Source organism: Terrapene carolina, unplaced genomic scaffold (assembly GCF_002925995.2).
Source record: "Terrapene carolina triunguis isolate 2854851 unplaced genomic scaffold, T_m_triunguis-2.0 Scaffold180, whole genome shotgun sequence".
In the NCBI taxonomy this organism is placed as follows: domain Eukaryota; kingdom Metazoa; phylum Chordata; order Testudines; family Emydidae; genus Terrapene; species Terrapene triunguis.
In genome coordinates this window covers 1,722,980-1,738,730 of record NW_020664531.1, presented here as the reverse complement: position 1 = coordinate 1,738,730, position 15,751 = coordinate 1,722,980, and positions in this window count along the sequence as shown.

Here is a 15,751-nt window from a genome sequence, read left to right as displayed (position 1 = left end):
AACACTCATGCCCAAAACATAATTCAGCATATACTATACACACAATTTTGTGATGGAGAGACTTCAGCACATGAAAATGTTTGTATACAATACTTCATGCCCTTGGCTTAATAAGAATGGTGCCCAGTTCTCCCTCCCTTCCAGCCCCATCAGATATCTGCTGATGAACCAGAGTGTGGGACTCCATACTACAAATCAAGTTCTACCACAGAACTGGATTGATGTGCTCAAAAATTCTATCCATGAAAAGCCTAAGAGCTCCATGTGGACTTTGAGAGTGAGCATGGAACAGAAACACCAGAATTTATTTCATGCAGAGAGAGAAGCACCAGCTCAGATGAAGGGGACAACTTGGACATTTTGTACCATAAACCTTTATGAGCTGAAGTCCAATATTTACAGAAGGCTACATACTGCTTGTAAATACGTATTCACGGCAGAGTTAGCCCAGGTTAGAATCTGGGCTGTTGCCCCTAACTCCTTGCTATCTACACAGAAAAACCTCTCACACAGGCCTGAGAGTGCTATAAACCCATGCTACCATACAGTGTTGAGGGTATGGGATTGAGCCCAGGCTTTGCCTTGGCCCAGGCTGCCAACCCACCGACTTTGAAGTGAGGAGGAAGGCTAGTCAAGCCTGGATGCTGATAGTTCTCCAGTGCCTCCCCACAGTTCTACCTGGGCTGTATTTTCTTACCCTCTCCCTCTATACTTCCACCCTCCTTCGGTGCAGGGAGAATACAAAAGCCTGCAAGATGGCATATGGGAAGGCTAAGGATCACACTGCCACAGCCAGCAATTGACTAAAAATGTGCCTGATCAACAATGAATTTGATTGGGTACTTGGCCCTGCCTTGAGCATGCACCCCACTTTCCTGTTGGGTGGGCTTTTGGATGAGGAAGGGGGGCTATAGAGAGTGGAGGAAGGAGAGGACATGGAGGTGATGCTGGCCTCTACCCCACAGACTGCTTTGGGGCACACCTATGAGTTTCTTGGGCTGGACTCCCAGAATCCAAAGTGTGTTCCAAATGCAAACAATCCTGCAACCATTCACTGTTTTAATTAAACCTTCTACTATCAGTCTCTCTTCCAATAGCCTAAGGCATCATGAGCCAGGGCTGTAGAAGATAAGCTCAGTTCCCCAAAATATTTGGGCACAGACACTCCATTAGTCCTAACCACTAATAGGGATATCAAAGTCCCAATTTGTGCCAATTTGAAAACATCAGTTTTCCAAAATAATCTGGCATCATGAACCCTACTACTGAATTCCATGGTGTTCTTGAACCAACCTCTATGATTGATAAAGACCTACCTTATGAGCAAGTAGTACCTCTTCCAGTTTACATACTCATGTGCACCCATTGAAGGTAGACTATGGACATATATGCCATCAATGACCCTACCATAGTTCGGGAGCCCCATTTGCTGAAACCTCACAATCTGAGGACTTTGCAGGGGGCATTAGCAATCTTCACCACCCCTGGGTGAACCAGAGTAATTATTGTTTTGCAAACCTCAATCACTACAGCACCAAGAGTTGATGTGCCAACACCAAACTGATTAGCCACAGACCCATAGCAGTCTGGGACAGTCACTTTCCAGATGGCAATCACAACCCACTTTTGGACTGGTATGGCCTCCTTCATCTCTGTGTCCAGGCACTGAAGGATCAGGCACATTGCACACACAACTTTATGCAGAAATTCTGGACCCACTGCTGGTCATCCCAGGTCTGCATAACGATGTGATCCCACCACTCTGTACTTGTGGTCCTGCTTCAAAACCACTGGTCAGCATAGACAGATTCCCCAGCTATTAAACCCTGCATCCGTTATCTTCACTCCACCATGTCTGCGATCTCCTTAGCAAGCCACACCATTGCCTTCCCAGGGCAACAGACAACTACTGCTCCTGACCATGTCCCATGCCCTGCACCTGCCTCCTTTTTCCTCTTCTACTTTTCCCAAAATGTGACTTGCATTAACAACTGCTGGAATAGGTCATTATCCAGAGTAGGTCCATGCCCTGCCATCTGTGGTTTAACTTTACAGAATTGGTGAGTTTCTGCACAGGGGCTCAGAAAGGACAAGCGAGTTCTCCCACAATATGCAGTGAATGACTTCATAGCACAGTGCAGCTTGTGCAGAACTCGGAGCCATGGGCTGTCCAGGCAAAAGTCCAGCTCAGGACGTGGTTTAGTAGAGACTCAGTGTGAATGCACATACACAGCTCTGGCACAGATAGGACTTTGAAGCAGGGATGTTCTAGTTGGGCTAGCCAAGCCCAGGATCACTTTGCAGTGAATAGCTACTCTAAGACTTTCAGGGGCCTTGCAGGAAATTTTAAAGCCATAGGTCTTTTTGCAGTATGCAGAGTTTGTAAGGCTGGAATCAGTCATAAAATCTTCCCAGACCATAAAGCTCATGTGCATTAAACTCAGTAAGTGATTAAAATAGTTCAGAATAGAGACTGCTGCATATAACACTTTATGCACTGAAGTGCAAAAAATATTAGTATGGCACAATGGTCAAACTTGAAGTGCTCCGTTCTAAGCCCTGTTTTTAGCTCCCTGTCACAAAGTGAGCCGGTCCTTTAACGGGGGCTTGGGGCTCAGTCTCGCCTCTGCCAGTTTTAGCCTGCCTTCCCAGGTGAAGGGAATGAGTACAGGTCTCATGAGAGAGGGAGCTTGTGACTAAGAACCAGGCCTCCTGGGAGATATAAGGGCAGCTTCTGCTCAGTAAGAGGAAATGCTAGAAAAAGCAAATGTTCTACTAAAAAGGTAGAATCTGGATAGGAAAGTTGCAGCAAGAAGTTATAGGATGAGTACCTAGGAAGCAGTCCTGGAAAGGAAAGACAGAGCAGGTTGGATTATGGGGGCAGGCAGCTCAATTGGTTTCAGATCCCAGGTTCAGAATTCCCCATGTACGATGTTATAAGCTCATGTTCAAAACAAGACAGGCTTGCCTAAGCAAAAGTTATTAAACAGGTCAATCCTAAACAAAGGAATGGGTGTTTATTACATACTTATAAACAGGTTCATCAAGACAGCAGGAAATGGCAGGAAAAAGAACAATTTGCATTTCAGCAATCACAAGTGTGGGGAGAAGGAGTCTGATGACGAAGAAAGCTCCATGCTGTATGTTGCCTTTGTCACAGTCAGTATTCCCTCTAATTTTTCGCATCCCTGGGCGGAATGAATTTTGTTATGTGCACCAATATGGAGGTGATGTGCGGTGGGAGTGGGGCCGAGGGGTTTGGATTGTGAGGGGGGCTCAGGTCTGGGGTAGAGTGTTGGGGAGTGAGGGCTCTGGCTGGGGGTGCAGGATCTGGGGTGGGGCTGAGGATGAAGGGTTTGGGCTGCCCTCGGGCTGCAGCGGGGAGAAAGGACTCCCTCCAGCCTTCTCTTGCCGCTGCAGGGTGAGAGGCACTTTTCCGCGGCTGGGCTGGGCTGGGGCAGGGGGGCACCTCTCCCCACCTGCACAGCCACGCAGCTTAGAGGGAACATAGGTCACACTTGAATAAACTTTACTTAAGGGATATCCTTCAGAGGAATTCACTTCAAAGGTTCACTGGACTATAAAAGAAAGGGGCAGAAATCCCAAGTTATGTCTTTCACCTAAGAAGACAAAGGCACAAGCACTTTTGGACCTCTGGAAGAGAATCTGATCAAAGAGACGTCAGTCACCATCTTGCTGGAAGACTGTGAGTGAAAGAGGTTATCTTGAACAAAACCTTGAACCAAAACTTGCTAGATTAAGTTTTAGATTTTTAGATGTGTGTTTTATTTATTTTTTGCTTGTAACTATCTCTAATTTTCTGATACTTCAACTCACTTAATATCCTTTCTTTTTGTTTAAACTTATTTTACTATTAATCTAAACCAACAGTGCTGTGTTTGTAATAAAGTGAGTGCTCCTTAAAGGAGCAAAGGAACCATATTATTTCTCTGAACATTCTAGGAGACAGCTGGACATTACAGAGCACACGGTTTTGGGAAAATTCTGGAATGGGGAGTGTGCCAGAGTCACCCTGCAAATAATAATCATGGTTGGTGTAAGCTGTCGAGGAGCTGTAGACAGGCTATTGGGGTCAGAGCTACTGACTCAGGGCTATCCAGCATACAGACACTCGGGGTGTGACCTGAGGCTGTTTGGGAGCAGCCCAGATTGGGAACTACAACAGCAAAGCATTGTGAGGCACCAAAGATCACAGGGCATGTAGTAACACAATCCCTCACTGGTCTGGATTGCATCCCAACATGTGACAATGGGCCAGCCACAGGTGTTTAATTGCAGTGAAGACTTACCCATTAGTATTTGGCACAATTATGGCGCTTTACAGCCGGCAATGCAGAAGGACAAGAAGAAATGGCTGTCAATGTTGTACAAATCTCAAATTGCTAGAGGCAGCATGCTCTTGCAGTGAGGAACAGCCTCTACCTAGGTAGGTTAGCAGAGATTCATGACAATGGGAGGCATTCAGAAACTGAAATTTAAGGCAACAGAGTCACTTTCCCTGACTTGCATTAGATATTGTTTATATGTATTGCTGCAGGAATATCTTACAAATCTAAGGAGATGTAAAAGTACCATAAGCTCCCATTGAAACATGCAGTTTATTTTTATTTTAACTGAAGGTGAAACTAAGGTGACTGTGGTCATTTGTCTCCTTAGCACAAAGCCACATGGCAGTCTCTATGCAGTCGACACTATGAAATGTATCAACGACATTCCTAATGTGTCCCACTGCATAGTATTGATGGTAGGCACCAAGAGGTGCCAGATATTTAACACATGAAGACTGATGGTTACTGTCAGATTTATAGGATAAACTGTGCTTTACACCCCTATGCAGAGCTGCTCAAGTGCACCCCTCAGGTGCTAAGCTTGGATTCATTCACTTCTCTGAAAGCTGCAGTTCAACCACTCTGAGCTTGGATTTTGGTTTGCAATCTCCCTGTTTACCCACCATTGCTCTTCTAGCAGGACCACCTGGGTTTTGCCCTTGCAGGAAACTTCCTTTCTGGAGATGAGAGCACTACCTGACTTACAGTGCCTCAAAACAGCTTTTTCAAAACTAGCTTATTCAGCCAAAGATACATAACAAGTGGAGAAGAGGGTTAAAACAACAAAAGGCCTGGCTCTAATTCTTATCCTTTCCTGATAAGTTCCACTTTGCCCAGGTTCCCTGGCTTGTGGGCTGGGAGGCTGCGCTGCTGTATTCTCTGTCTCTCTCTGTGTCTCCTTGTCAGTGTCTCCCCTCAAGCAGAAGCTAGCAACTCTCTTTTCCCTTCCCCTGCAGCCACTTTCTGCACAGGGTGCTTTTAACAGTTTATGCCCCTTTTGTGCTCTAAGTTCTGGCCTTGGCAAACCAGCTGTGTAATTCCATTTGGCGCCTGGAAACAGCGCCTTCCCAACTACTGGCACAGCCATTGTTTCCTTACCCACTTTAAGTTTACCCAGAGATGTCTCCGCTCTGACCCTTGTTTCATTTTCTCCTTGTTCTTCCTAACAGCCCCTTTGGTTTAACTCCATCCAGTCAGATAGATAAGATCAAGCAGGTAAACTGAGGTGCAGATAATCATACAAAATAGAGATCTCCCTCAATCTCCTTGGGCACAAAATGAAACCACTGCTCTAATCCAACACAAAGGCAATTGCCTCGTGGGAAACTTGCTCCCCATTGGAAGATACTGTTTGTTGTCACCATCACTGGAGAAAGCAGGTCTAAAAGTATGGAACCTCCCAACCGCCAATCCCCATTAGATGCAACAAATTAGCACAGCTCACTGGGAACTGCTCATACTTCTTTCCTGCCCAACTATGACTGCTTTTAGGGGTCTGTCATAGGGAATATCCTCCTGCATGCCACAGCATGGCAGGCACACCTGCCTTAGTTTGCCTCATCAAAGTCCATAGTAGCAAGACTGTCCTCTAGTGCATCAATATGTTTTTGTTACCAGAATACAGCTCAAAACAGTCCATAATCAAAATCCCAAATAATTCCATTCACCACCCCCAGTCCAAATAATCATTAAGATCACCGGACGCCTTGTCCCAGCATGATGCACATGCCATACACCAGTGCCTTCAGCCACTCCCAGTCTCTGTCCTCCCTCTCCTTGTACCAGGACAGCCACCCTAGTCCTTCAAGTGGAGTACAACCTTGCCCACCTCAGAAGGAACCCCCACCCCACTAGCTCTACTGGGAAGCCTCCTTGCCAAAGAAGCATCCATCATTCCCAGGGGCCCTCTCATAGTTCCTCTGGGTCCAGCTCTCTGGCCCTGGTATCAGTGAGTAAGCTCCTCTTTTGCTCCCCTACCTTCATCCTTCTCTAGACCTGCATTGGGGACACCAGCCAGCTCTTACTGATCTTCTGCCTTCTCACAGGAACCACCCTGTGCCTCCTTCCAGGACTCCTGCAGTCCACTGGTCTTTGGTAGTTCTCACCTGCCCTTCCTGACTGAAACAATTTGCTCTGACTCACTGGGACTCCCTCTCACTGGGTCTCTCCTGACTGACCCAGGCATTCCTGACTCACTTGGTCTCTCTTGATCCTTTGCATATCCCAAGTGCTGCCTCGCCCGCTTAACTAGCCAAATGGGAGCACTTGTCTAGGGACACTGGCCCTACTTCAGATACCGCAGCCAGCCTCCTTGTGACAGGTTCCGCTGACTAGCTTTATACCCTCCAGTGACACCTTGAACCACTACAATTCTATCTACCAGGCAGTCTTTCCACCACAGGGGCCCACAGTCCAGGGTCTACTGGCAGAAATGAAGCAAATCCATTGTGTGTTGCTCTAATCATAGAAATGTAGAGCTGGAAGGGACCATGAGAGGTTGGCTAGTCCAGCCCCCTGAGCTGAGGAAGGACCAAATATATCTAAGTTACAAGAAACCACATCCCAAACTCTAGCAAGTCTAACACTTTATGATGGATATGATCTTTCTTAGGACAACAGAGTATGAATCACAGCACTCCAACTCTATGATCTTTGTCCACGAATCAGAAAGGGGTTTTTTTGGGGGGGGGTGGGGGGGTTGTAATTTTTTTTTTACTTTTACAAGGCCTGTAGCCAAGATGGGACCAAACCCCAGATTGCAACACCCTCAGTCTTTGACAAAGCTAGATCCACATCCAGATGTTAATTTTGTGGCTCAGGCCCCTCTCTCTAGTTTTCAGGAAATCTCTATAGAAATATTAAATGTCAATAGCCCTTTAATCCTCTATTACATAGGACATGGCTCAAAAAGCACAAAGAGGAAAATATTAGACAAGCCAGCATTTAAAGTCTGAATAATTAATATGAAGTTTGGCTAAATTCCGTTTGTTTGATTCTGCTTTATCCCTCCCATTTGTAAATAGACCCTCAGCTTCAGATTTAGGCCATTTCAATATTTTAGAAAAACCAAACACAGTCAGGTTTGTTTCATACATTCTTAAAGATAGTCCTTAAAGGAATTAATTTGGCTTAATGACACTTTTTGTGTCTTTTTGCAATCATGTAACAAATATGAATCTCCAGCACAGTAAAACAGTATGAAGTGAACCAACAGAACCGTATTTGTCATCAAAATGACCTGACTATTTTCAGAAAACACTCAGCAGTTTGATAGAATGAGATATTTAACTAACAGAGGTCCAATTTAAAATAGACTGTTAATGAAATAATTTCAATCTCCCGTCTAGACAATCAACACAAGCAGCAGGGAGAGAATGGCAGTGCATGCTGCAGGAACCTTATGCATTTTGGGTGACCGAGAGGACATTAACCTTTATTTTCAAGTGTAAAACTGTGTAAATCAGAATTAATTATCCAGCAATCGAGCAATAGTTTTCTTCCCTATTGCAAATGGAAAATAGTGCATTTCTGCCACAGCAATATGGTTTACTGGCAAAAGCAATATATGGGGGGGGGGGGGAAGCTTACTGATCAATTAAGGGACAGCTAAGTGCTACCTTGAAATTTCATAAATCAAAATATAAGTAGCTTCTTTGAAAATGAAAAAAGCTAGGTCTCCTGTAGCGTAACATAATTCCTGAATAGGTGAGAGCTTTTATTTTAGTCCTCAGCTTTTATCATCATGTGCTTTTCTAACAATAACTTCCTCCTCTAAAGCCCATATCCTTTTCTGGTATGTGCGATACAAGGATAATGATTGTCTAACCCCATCAACTCAGAAGAGACTAATATTTCACATTATTGTGAAGAGATAGAAGAACCGGAGTCATAAAAAAGGAAGCTAGTCAGAGGGAAAGTTCTGTGTTGCTCAGACTTCAAAGGCAGAAGGAAGAAATTCTGGCAGCAGGTCAGGAGCCTATAGGAGTCCAAATAATAGCTGTCAGAGCATAGAAAGTGAAATGGGGGAGCAAGAGGCCAGAGGGGCTCAAACCAACTCCCATTAAAGACTCTCAGAATAACAACAGTGTGGTTTAAAAAACACACACAGCCATGTGACAGCTGATCTATGAACTTTAAGAATTCCACAGCCTGTGTCTGCAGACATATTTAACCATCTTTACTTGGGATGAGGTATCCAGCAAAATCACAAAATAACATAAGGAAGATGTCATTCAACATCTGGAGGTAGCTGACAAATTATGAATAACGAATGGTTAAAATGGTTGTAAAAGTTATCAAGGTCTGTCTTACGACAAACATGTTGGGAAGGTGCAATGGGTGTTGGGTAGGACTTTCGCGTGTATAAGAATTGTAAGAAGTGAAACACTATTACTGTTCTGCAAATGAAGGCTGAACTGGAGGAGAGGATCTGTGATTGTGCTGGGTTGCACATATATAATGGATGGGTTCTGCAGTATGTTGAGTATGATACAGCGTATTAATGTGGCTCCTATGGTCAGGGGTGAAGATGTACCATAGGATGCGTGGACACAAAGCTGTTTCATTATTTGGGATGGATGATGGACAGGGAATACAGGTACAAAGTGAAGACTCCTTGATGTACTTTAATTATATCACCATTATTTCTAATGATTGTTTTTTGTTTTAATTTCATCTTTGATTTACAATTTTCTAGTTTCTGGTGGACAGGAAGTTTAAACCTTCTTTAAGCTTTTTCCCCTGTATAAGTGATTAAGTATTTTAACTATGGCTTAATCAAGATTTGTAACTAGAAACTTCATTTTTAAGGTTGTTTTGTAACACTTGAATATACATTATTGGTTTCAAAAGATGGAATATATTTGGTATCTGTGAAATATTAATGTTGTATGAACCACTGCATCACTCCTGCCAGGTTTATAACCCCTGCCTGATCCTAAACAGGCTTTCTCTGGGTGTTGGATTAGCCCTGGAAATCAATGCAAGGATTTTCATTAATTTCAGTGGGTATTGGATCAAGTTCATAATCCTCCCAAGAACCCTTGCAGGAATTACAAACTTTATATGACTCAGGCAGATTTAATAATCCCTGTAGGAATCACACAGGATTTACAAACTTCCTAGGAGTCACTGAAAGGCTTATCATCTCCGCCAAAATCCCCATAGAGATTATAAAATCCACAGGGATTTTTACTGGGTTTATAAAATTTGCTGGAGTCCTTGTACAGCATCTGGACCTTGCAGGAGTCCCCGAATAATACAAATTTGGTCACATCTGGACCCGCTTTTTTATTCCTGCCCTTTCTTCTTTTGTTTTACTTCTCAGAACAATAAGTATATCCAGAGCCACCTCTTCAGTGCCTAAGCTCCCAGAAATATTGATATTCACTACCTGTGGTGCCTACAGACATGACTATGTACATGAAACCTCACAGGTTCACAAAAACTGGGTTAAGTATCATAAAAATGTCCTAGCCTGTCTTCCTCAGTAATCAAAATCAGCCTTTGCTGAGCACTACATAATAAAACATATTCCTAGGTAGGTGTCTCTTTGAACTAAGACATTACAAATCAACACTAGATCAATTTTATAATTGTGAAATACCTCTCATTTTTAATGCTGTCTTATGTAGTGGTGATACAAACAAGGAGGATCTTATTAATGATATAAGCATCCACACACTGGCCAGAATCCGTGACACAATTTAGGCCTAAGCCTCCCACCCAGGAGCTATAGATTGACTAACTCCAACAACTGACTTAACCACTCTCAATTCCTGGTGTCTATTAAGGCTTGACTTTAATTTTCTGACATAGTTTCTTATACAAAACATTCTGTAAAAATCCCCTTCAGTTCAAGGAAGTTTCATTGCCTAGGCAACCTGATCACAAAGTATTGCAAATAGTTCAAACCATGCTGTCTTTTTATAAATTAGAAATGTGATCAATAAGATACCTTTGTTAAATATTAGTGGTATTTAAGAAATACCATGAAGTATTTGTTTTGTATTTAAAAAGTTGATAAATTGAAGTGGTACATTGGCTTCTCAATATGAAGTGCAAATCTTTAAAGTGAACCAACTGAAATTTTATACAGCCTACATGAGCATAAGGTCTGATTAACTGTACAATTGGCAGTAGAACAGAGTTCCTCATGTAATGTGATATGAGGTGCAGAGATTAATCAACTAGTGACAGGTGTGTACAGCTGTTTTGTATGATTTTATTAATTGCAATCCCCTACTGGTGACTGACCAAGCAAATGAGTCAAATGACTTCATATTGCTGCATGAACTATTACACAAGGACAGAATCATCAAGGAGTATGAAGATGCTTTACACAAAGATTCTAACTTCAAAACTGACATTTCTGAAGATAGTTAAAGTGCTGATGGAAAGAGTATGGAGTCTGTCATGAGGTGTGTACCCACCACACCCAGGTGTCTAAAAAGGTTAAAGTGGCTAGAGAGGCCAATTGACCTACTGAGCTACACCTGGAGGGGTTTTTGGCCTTATTGGTGATCAAGCCCAGCTAGGGAGGAGCTGGGCCTTCATAAAGGAAGGAGCAAAGGGCTGTTAAAAGAGAGGCCAGGGAGGAGACTGAAGTGAGAGGTAGTTGGGGGCTTTCTCTCTGGCACAGGTGTGAGAGAAGCTGAGGAGGTTTAGAGTCAGAACTAGAGGGCCTTCAAACAGAAAGAAGCCAGAGCGGCTGTGCTCTGAAATGAGAGCAAGAGAAGCCATTGTAGATAAGAAGCTAAGTCCTGAGCTGGGAGCCTGACTGGAGAGAGAGGCTAATCAGGAGCTGCCACCTACTTGAAATCCTGGGTATAAGCAGAACATGACAGTCCCCAGTAGTGGGAGTGAGACCCAAGAACTGGGGCCAGAGTTGGGATAGTTTGAAGATGGGGCTAGCCCGCAAAGAAGTCTACTAGCTAAGCCCAAATGGGCTGAAGTCTTATTTGTATTGCTATTTTCTCTTGGACTTTAATTAAAGACTTTGAGGCCCTGTAAAGGGTTGGACTCAGTTATGTGATTTGGCCAGAGGGTCAGGTCATACCAATGGCCAAAGTAGGCTGAAGAAGGTCACGGGGGGAAATGGAGGTACAGTTGCCATATAGAGCCATGAGAGGGTGTGATGTGGTGGAAACTTTGCAAGAGTCATTAAAATTTGGGCAAAGGGGCTCACAGAAAGTAACCTGAAGAGGTAGATGGCCAGGTGGAGCTAAAATAGCAGTGTTCAATGTGTGGGGTCGGTGTGTTCTAAGGCAGTGGTGGGCAACCTGCAGCCTATGGGTCACATGCAGCCCATCAGGGTAATCTGCTGGCGGGCCGCCAGACAGTTTGTTTACATTTGCATGGCCGCCCGCAGCTCCCAGTGGCCGCAGTTTGCTGTTCCCAGCCAATGGGAGCTGCGGGAAGTGGCGGCCAGCACGTCCCTGTGGCCCGTGCCACTTCTCGCAGCTCCCATTGGCCAGGAACCATGAACTGCGGCCACTGGAAGCTGCGGGCAGCCCGCCGGCAGATTACCCTGATGGGCCATGTGCGGCCTGCAGGTTGCTCACCACTGTTCTAAGGTGTCAAACACCAGGAAATTGTATTTAAAAATTACTAAAATCTTAGTTTAGAGAAATAAGAAATGATAGGCCCGACTGTAGTAATTGTCTTTTAGTACCAGTCCAGGAATTTGACTCCCACTATTTTAGCGAGATGGGTTTCTCTGCCATTTTGAGACAAGCAAATTAATGAATATTAAGAATCTTAAATGCAAATTAATCCCATGATTTCTCTGTTTATCAAAGTTGGCTTACATCTCCTTTCCAGAAGTACACAGTCTAAACAACAGGGTTTTTAACAGGAAAAGCTGTCTAATACATTACACTATAGCATTTCAATAACTTATTAAAGTCATCAGAGCAGCATGTAGCTCAGTGGTTAGAGCACTCTCCTGAAAGTGGGGAGACCCCTGTTCAAATCTTTTCTCCCCCTCTGGCTGAGAGAGAGGAATTGAAGCAGGGTCTTCCACATCACTGGTGAGTGCTCTAACCACTGGGTTAGTTAAAAGGTAGAAATCACCACAACCTCCTCCAGACACTTTGTGTGGAGCGAGGCAGGTGTCTAACTCATTCCCTCAAAAAGCAGCTTAGGCACCTAAGCTGCCTGACTCCAGACCGTGGGTTCCCATTCATGGAGTGCTAGCAGAGAGAGGTGCCTCCCTGAGCCTGGACTTAGCCACCTATATCTGAGAGGGGATGGAGCTTAGCAGACATCTCTCTGGTCAGCATCTCCCATGGGCTAGCTTAGGTGGGTCCCTGTCTAGCATGTGGATCATGTTCTTAGGAGTCTCTCTCGCCCTGTGTTATGTAGGGAGCCTAGGCGCCTAACTCAACTTTGTGAATCCCAGTGTGGTGCCTGTGATTTTTCTAGGTGCCTATGGTGCTGTGATGCTCAACCTTGCAACACCTAAGTCCCTTCATGGATCCAACCCTTATTGCCTATGTACAGTCTAATAGGATTGCTGCAATGTTGCAGCAATTGTTGCTCCATATGAAAGAATCCCATTGGGTATGGTCATGTGGCACAACTATATCTGACTTTAAGGTCATTGTGTTTAGAGTTCAGCAGCATAGCATGGGGTGAAACCATTTTCAAAAGCAATAATTGTAAGTAATCTTTGCTGAAATACATGTTCTAAAATATTCATGTGGAAATTAGTGGGTTTACAGCTTTTGCATTTAAAACCTCTGTTCCTTAAAAGCCAGTTATTTGTTTTTAATTCTTTTTTTAGAGTCACAGATAAAGGATTGGGAGGGGAGAGAAGTGGTGTGTAGTGTCATACAGAAATCCTGGAGCATAGGCAAGGTCATGTATGTATTGCAGCACAAAGAAAAAATAATTTCCAGGGGATGGCACAGAGAGGGACAGTAGAACAGACTTCCGTATAGCACAGTCAGTCAGACACAAGGAAAGCCAAAGGCCAGATCCTGCTCCTCCCCTTAGTGTTCTCAGAAGCAAAGGGGATGGTCTGCATCAGAAACAATGTTATCTTTCTCTAGTCTTTCAGGCAACTTGACCATCCTAACATTATTCCTGGTTATTTTATCATCTGAATCAGCTTCTTTACATTATTCTTTATCTTCCTTTCAATGCCTGGAATCCTGGCCTCACTGAAGTTGAGTTTTGCCACTGACTTCAGTAGAACCAGAATTTCACCCATCGGATCATCTTAAGAGTCCACCTGTTTGTTAAGAGCCAGATCGCAGACGCTGTTCCATGCACCCAGACCTGTGAATCCATATGGATCTCCACAGAAATCAATGGGGCTCTATGAAGATATAACACTGGTCTACAATTTTTGAGAAGTCGTCTGCTTCAGAGATAAAATGTGCTATTTATTATGTATTTCGATGTGCTGAATTCAAATATGACAATTAAAACAACTGATTGGCTACTGTTTCTAAGATATTTAAGTTTTTACATTTTATGTCTATGTATATTGTGTAGATAGTAGAGTTTTAATCATAAATTGTAAACCTAGGTCTTTTCATGTGTTTATGGTTGCTTTACATGATAATATTTCACCTGTCCTGTTTATGTAACACTTTAAAAATCAGCCAAAGGGTTATATAAATAAAATTTATTATGAAACAAAAGGCAAAAAACTATTCTGTACATAGTTTAGTCCTATTCAGTGTCTACTCGGCGCTTCTTGGCTTGTCTCTTGTATTCATTAAATGGAGCATCTCTTGTCACTGTCCAGCAATAGTCTGCAAGCATTGATGGGCTCCATTTGCCCTGATAGCGTTTCTCCATTGTTGCAATGTCCTGGTGAAATCGCTCGCCGTGCTCGTCGCTCACTGCTCCGCAGTTCGGTGGAAAAAAATCTAGATGAGAGTGCAAAAAATGTATCTTTAGTGACATGTTGCAACCAAGGCTTTTGTATGCCTTGAGGAGGCTTTCCACCAACAACCTGTAGTTGTCTGCCTTGTTGTTTCCGAGAAAATTTATTGCCACTAACTGGAAGGCTTTCCATGCCGTCTTTTCCTTGCCACGCAGTGCATGGTCAAATGCATCAGCTCGAAGAAGTTCATGAATCTGAGGACCAACAAAGACACCTTCCTTTATCTTAGCTTCACTTAACCTTGGAAATTTTCCATGGAGGTACTTGAAAGCTGCTTGTGTTTTGTCAACGGCCTTGACAACGTTCTTCATCAGACCCAGCTTGATGTGTAAGGGTGGTAACAAAATCTTCCTTGATTCAACAAGTAGTGGATGCTGAACACTTTTCCTCCCAGGCTCCAATGACTGTCGGAGTGGCCAATCTTTCTTGATGTTGTGGGAATCTCTTGCACGACTATCCCATTCGCAGAGAAACCAGCAGTACTTTGTGTATCCAGTCTGCAGACCAAGCAAGAGAGCAACAACCTTCAAATCGCCACAGAGCTGCCACTGATGTTGATCATAGTTTATGCACCTCAAAAGTTGTTTCATGTTGTCATAGGTTTCCTTCATATGGACTGCATGACCAACTGGAATTGATGGCAAAACATTGCCATTATGCAGTAAAACAGCTTTAAGACTCGTCTTCGATGAATCAATGAACAGTCTCCACTCATCTGGATTGTGAACGATGTTAACGGCTGCCATCACACCATCGATGTTGTTGCAGGCTACAAGATCACCTTCCATGAAGAAGAATGGGACAAGATCCTTTTGACAGTCACGGAACATGGAAACCCTAACATCACCTGCCAGGAGATTCCACTGCTGTAGTCTGGAGCCCAACAGCTCTGCCTTACTCTTGGGTAGTTCCAAATCCCTGACAAGGTCATTCAGTTCACCTTGTATTATGAGCTGTGGTTCAGAGGAGGAGGATGGGAGAAAATGTGGGTCCTGTGACATTGATGGTTCAGGACCAGAAGTTTCATCCTCTTCCTCTTCCTCGTCTGACTCAAGTGAGAATGATTCTGGTGCATCAGGAACCGGCAGTCCTTTTCCGTGGGGTACTGGGCGTATAGCTGATGGAATGTTTGGATAATGCACAGTCACTTTTTCTTCTTTGACACACCTTTCCCAACTGGAGGCACCATGCAGAAGTAACAATTGCTGGTATGATCTGTTGGCTCTCTCCAAATCATTGGCACTGCAAAAGGCATAGATTTCTTTTTCCTGTTCAACCACTGGCGAAGATTTGTTGCACAAGTGTTGCAGCATATGTGTGGGGCCCACCTCTTGTCCTGATCTCCAATTTTGCAGCCAAAATAAAGGTGATAGGCTTTCTTAACCATAGTGGTTATACTGCGCTTTTGTGAGGCAAAAGTCACTTCACCACAAACATAGCAGAAGTTATCTGCACTGTTCACACAAGTACGAGGCATCTCTGCTCACTTTGGCTAAACAGAAAT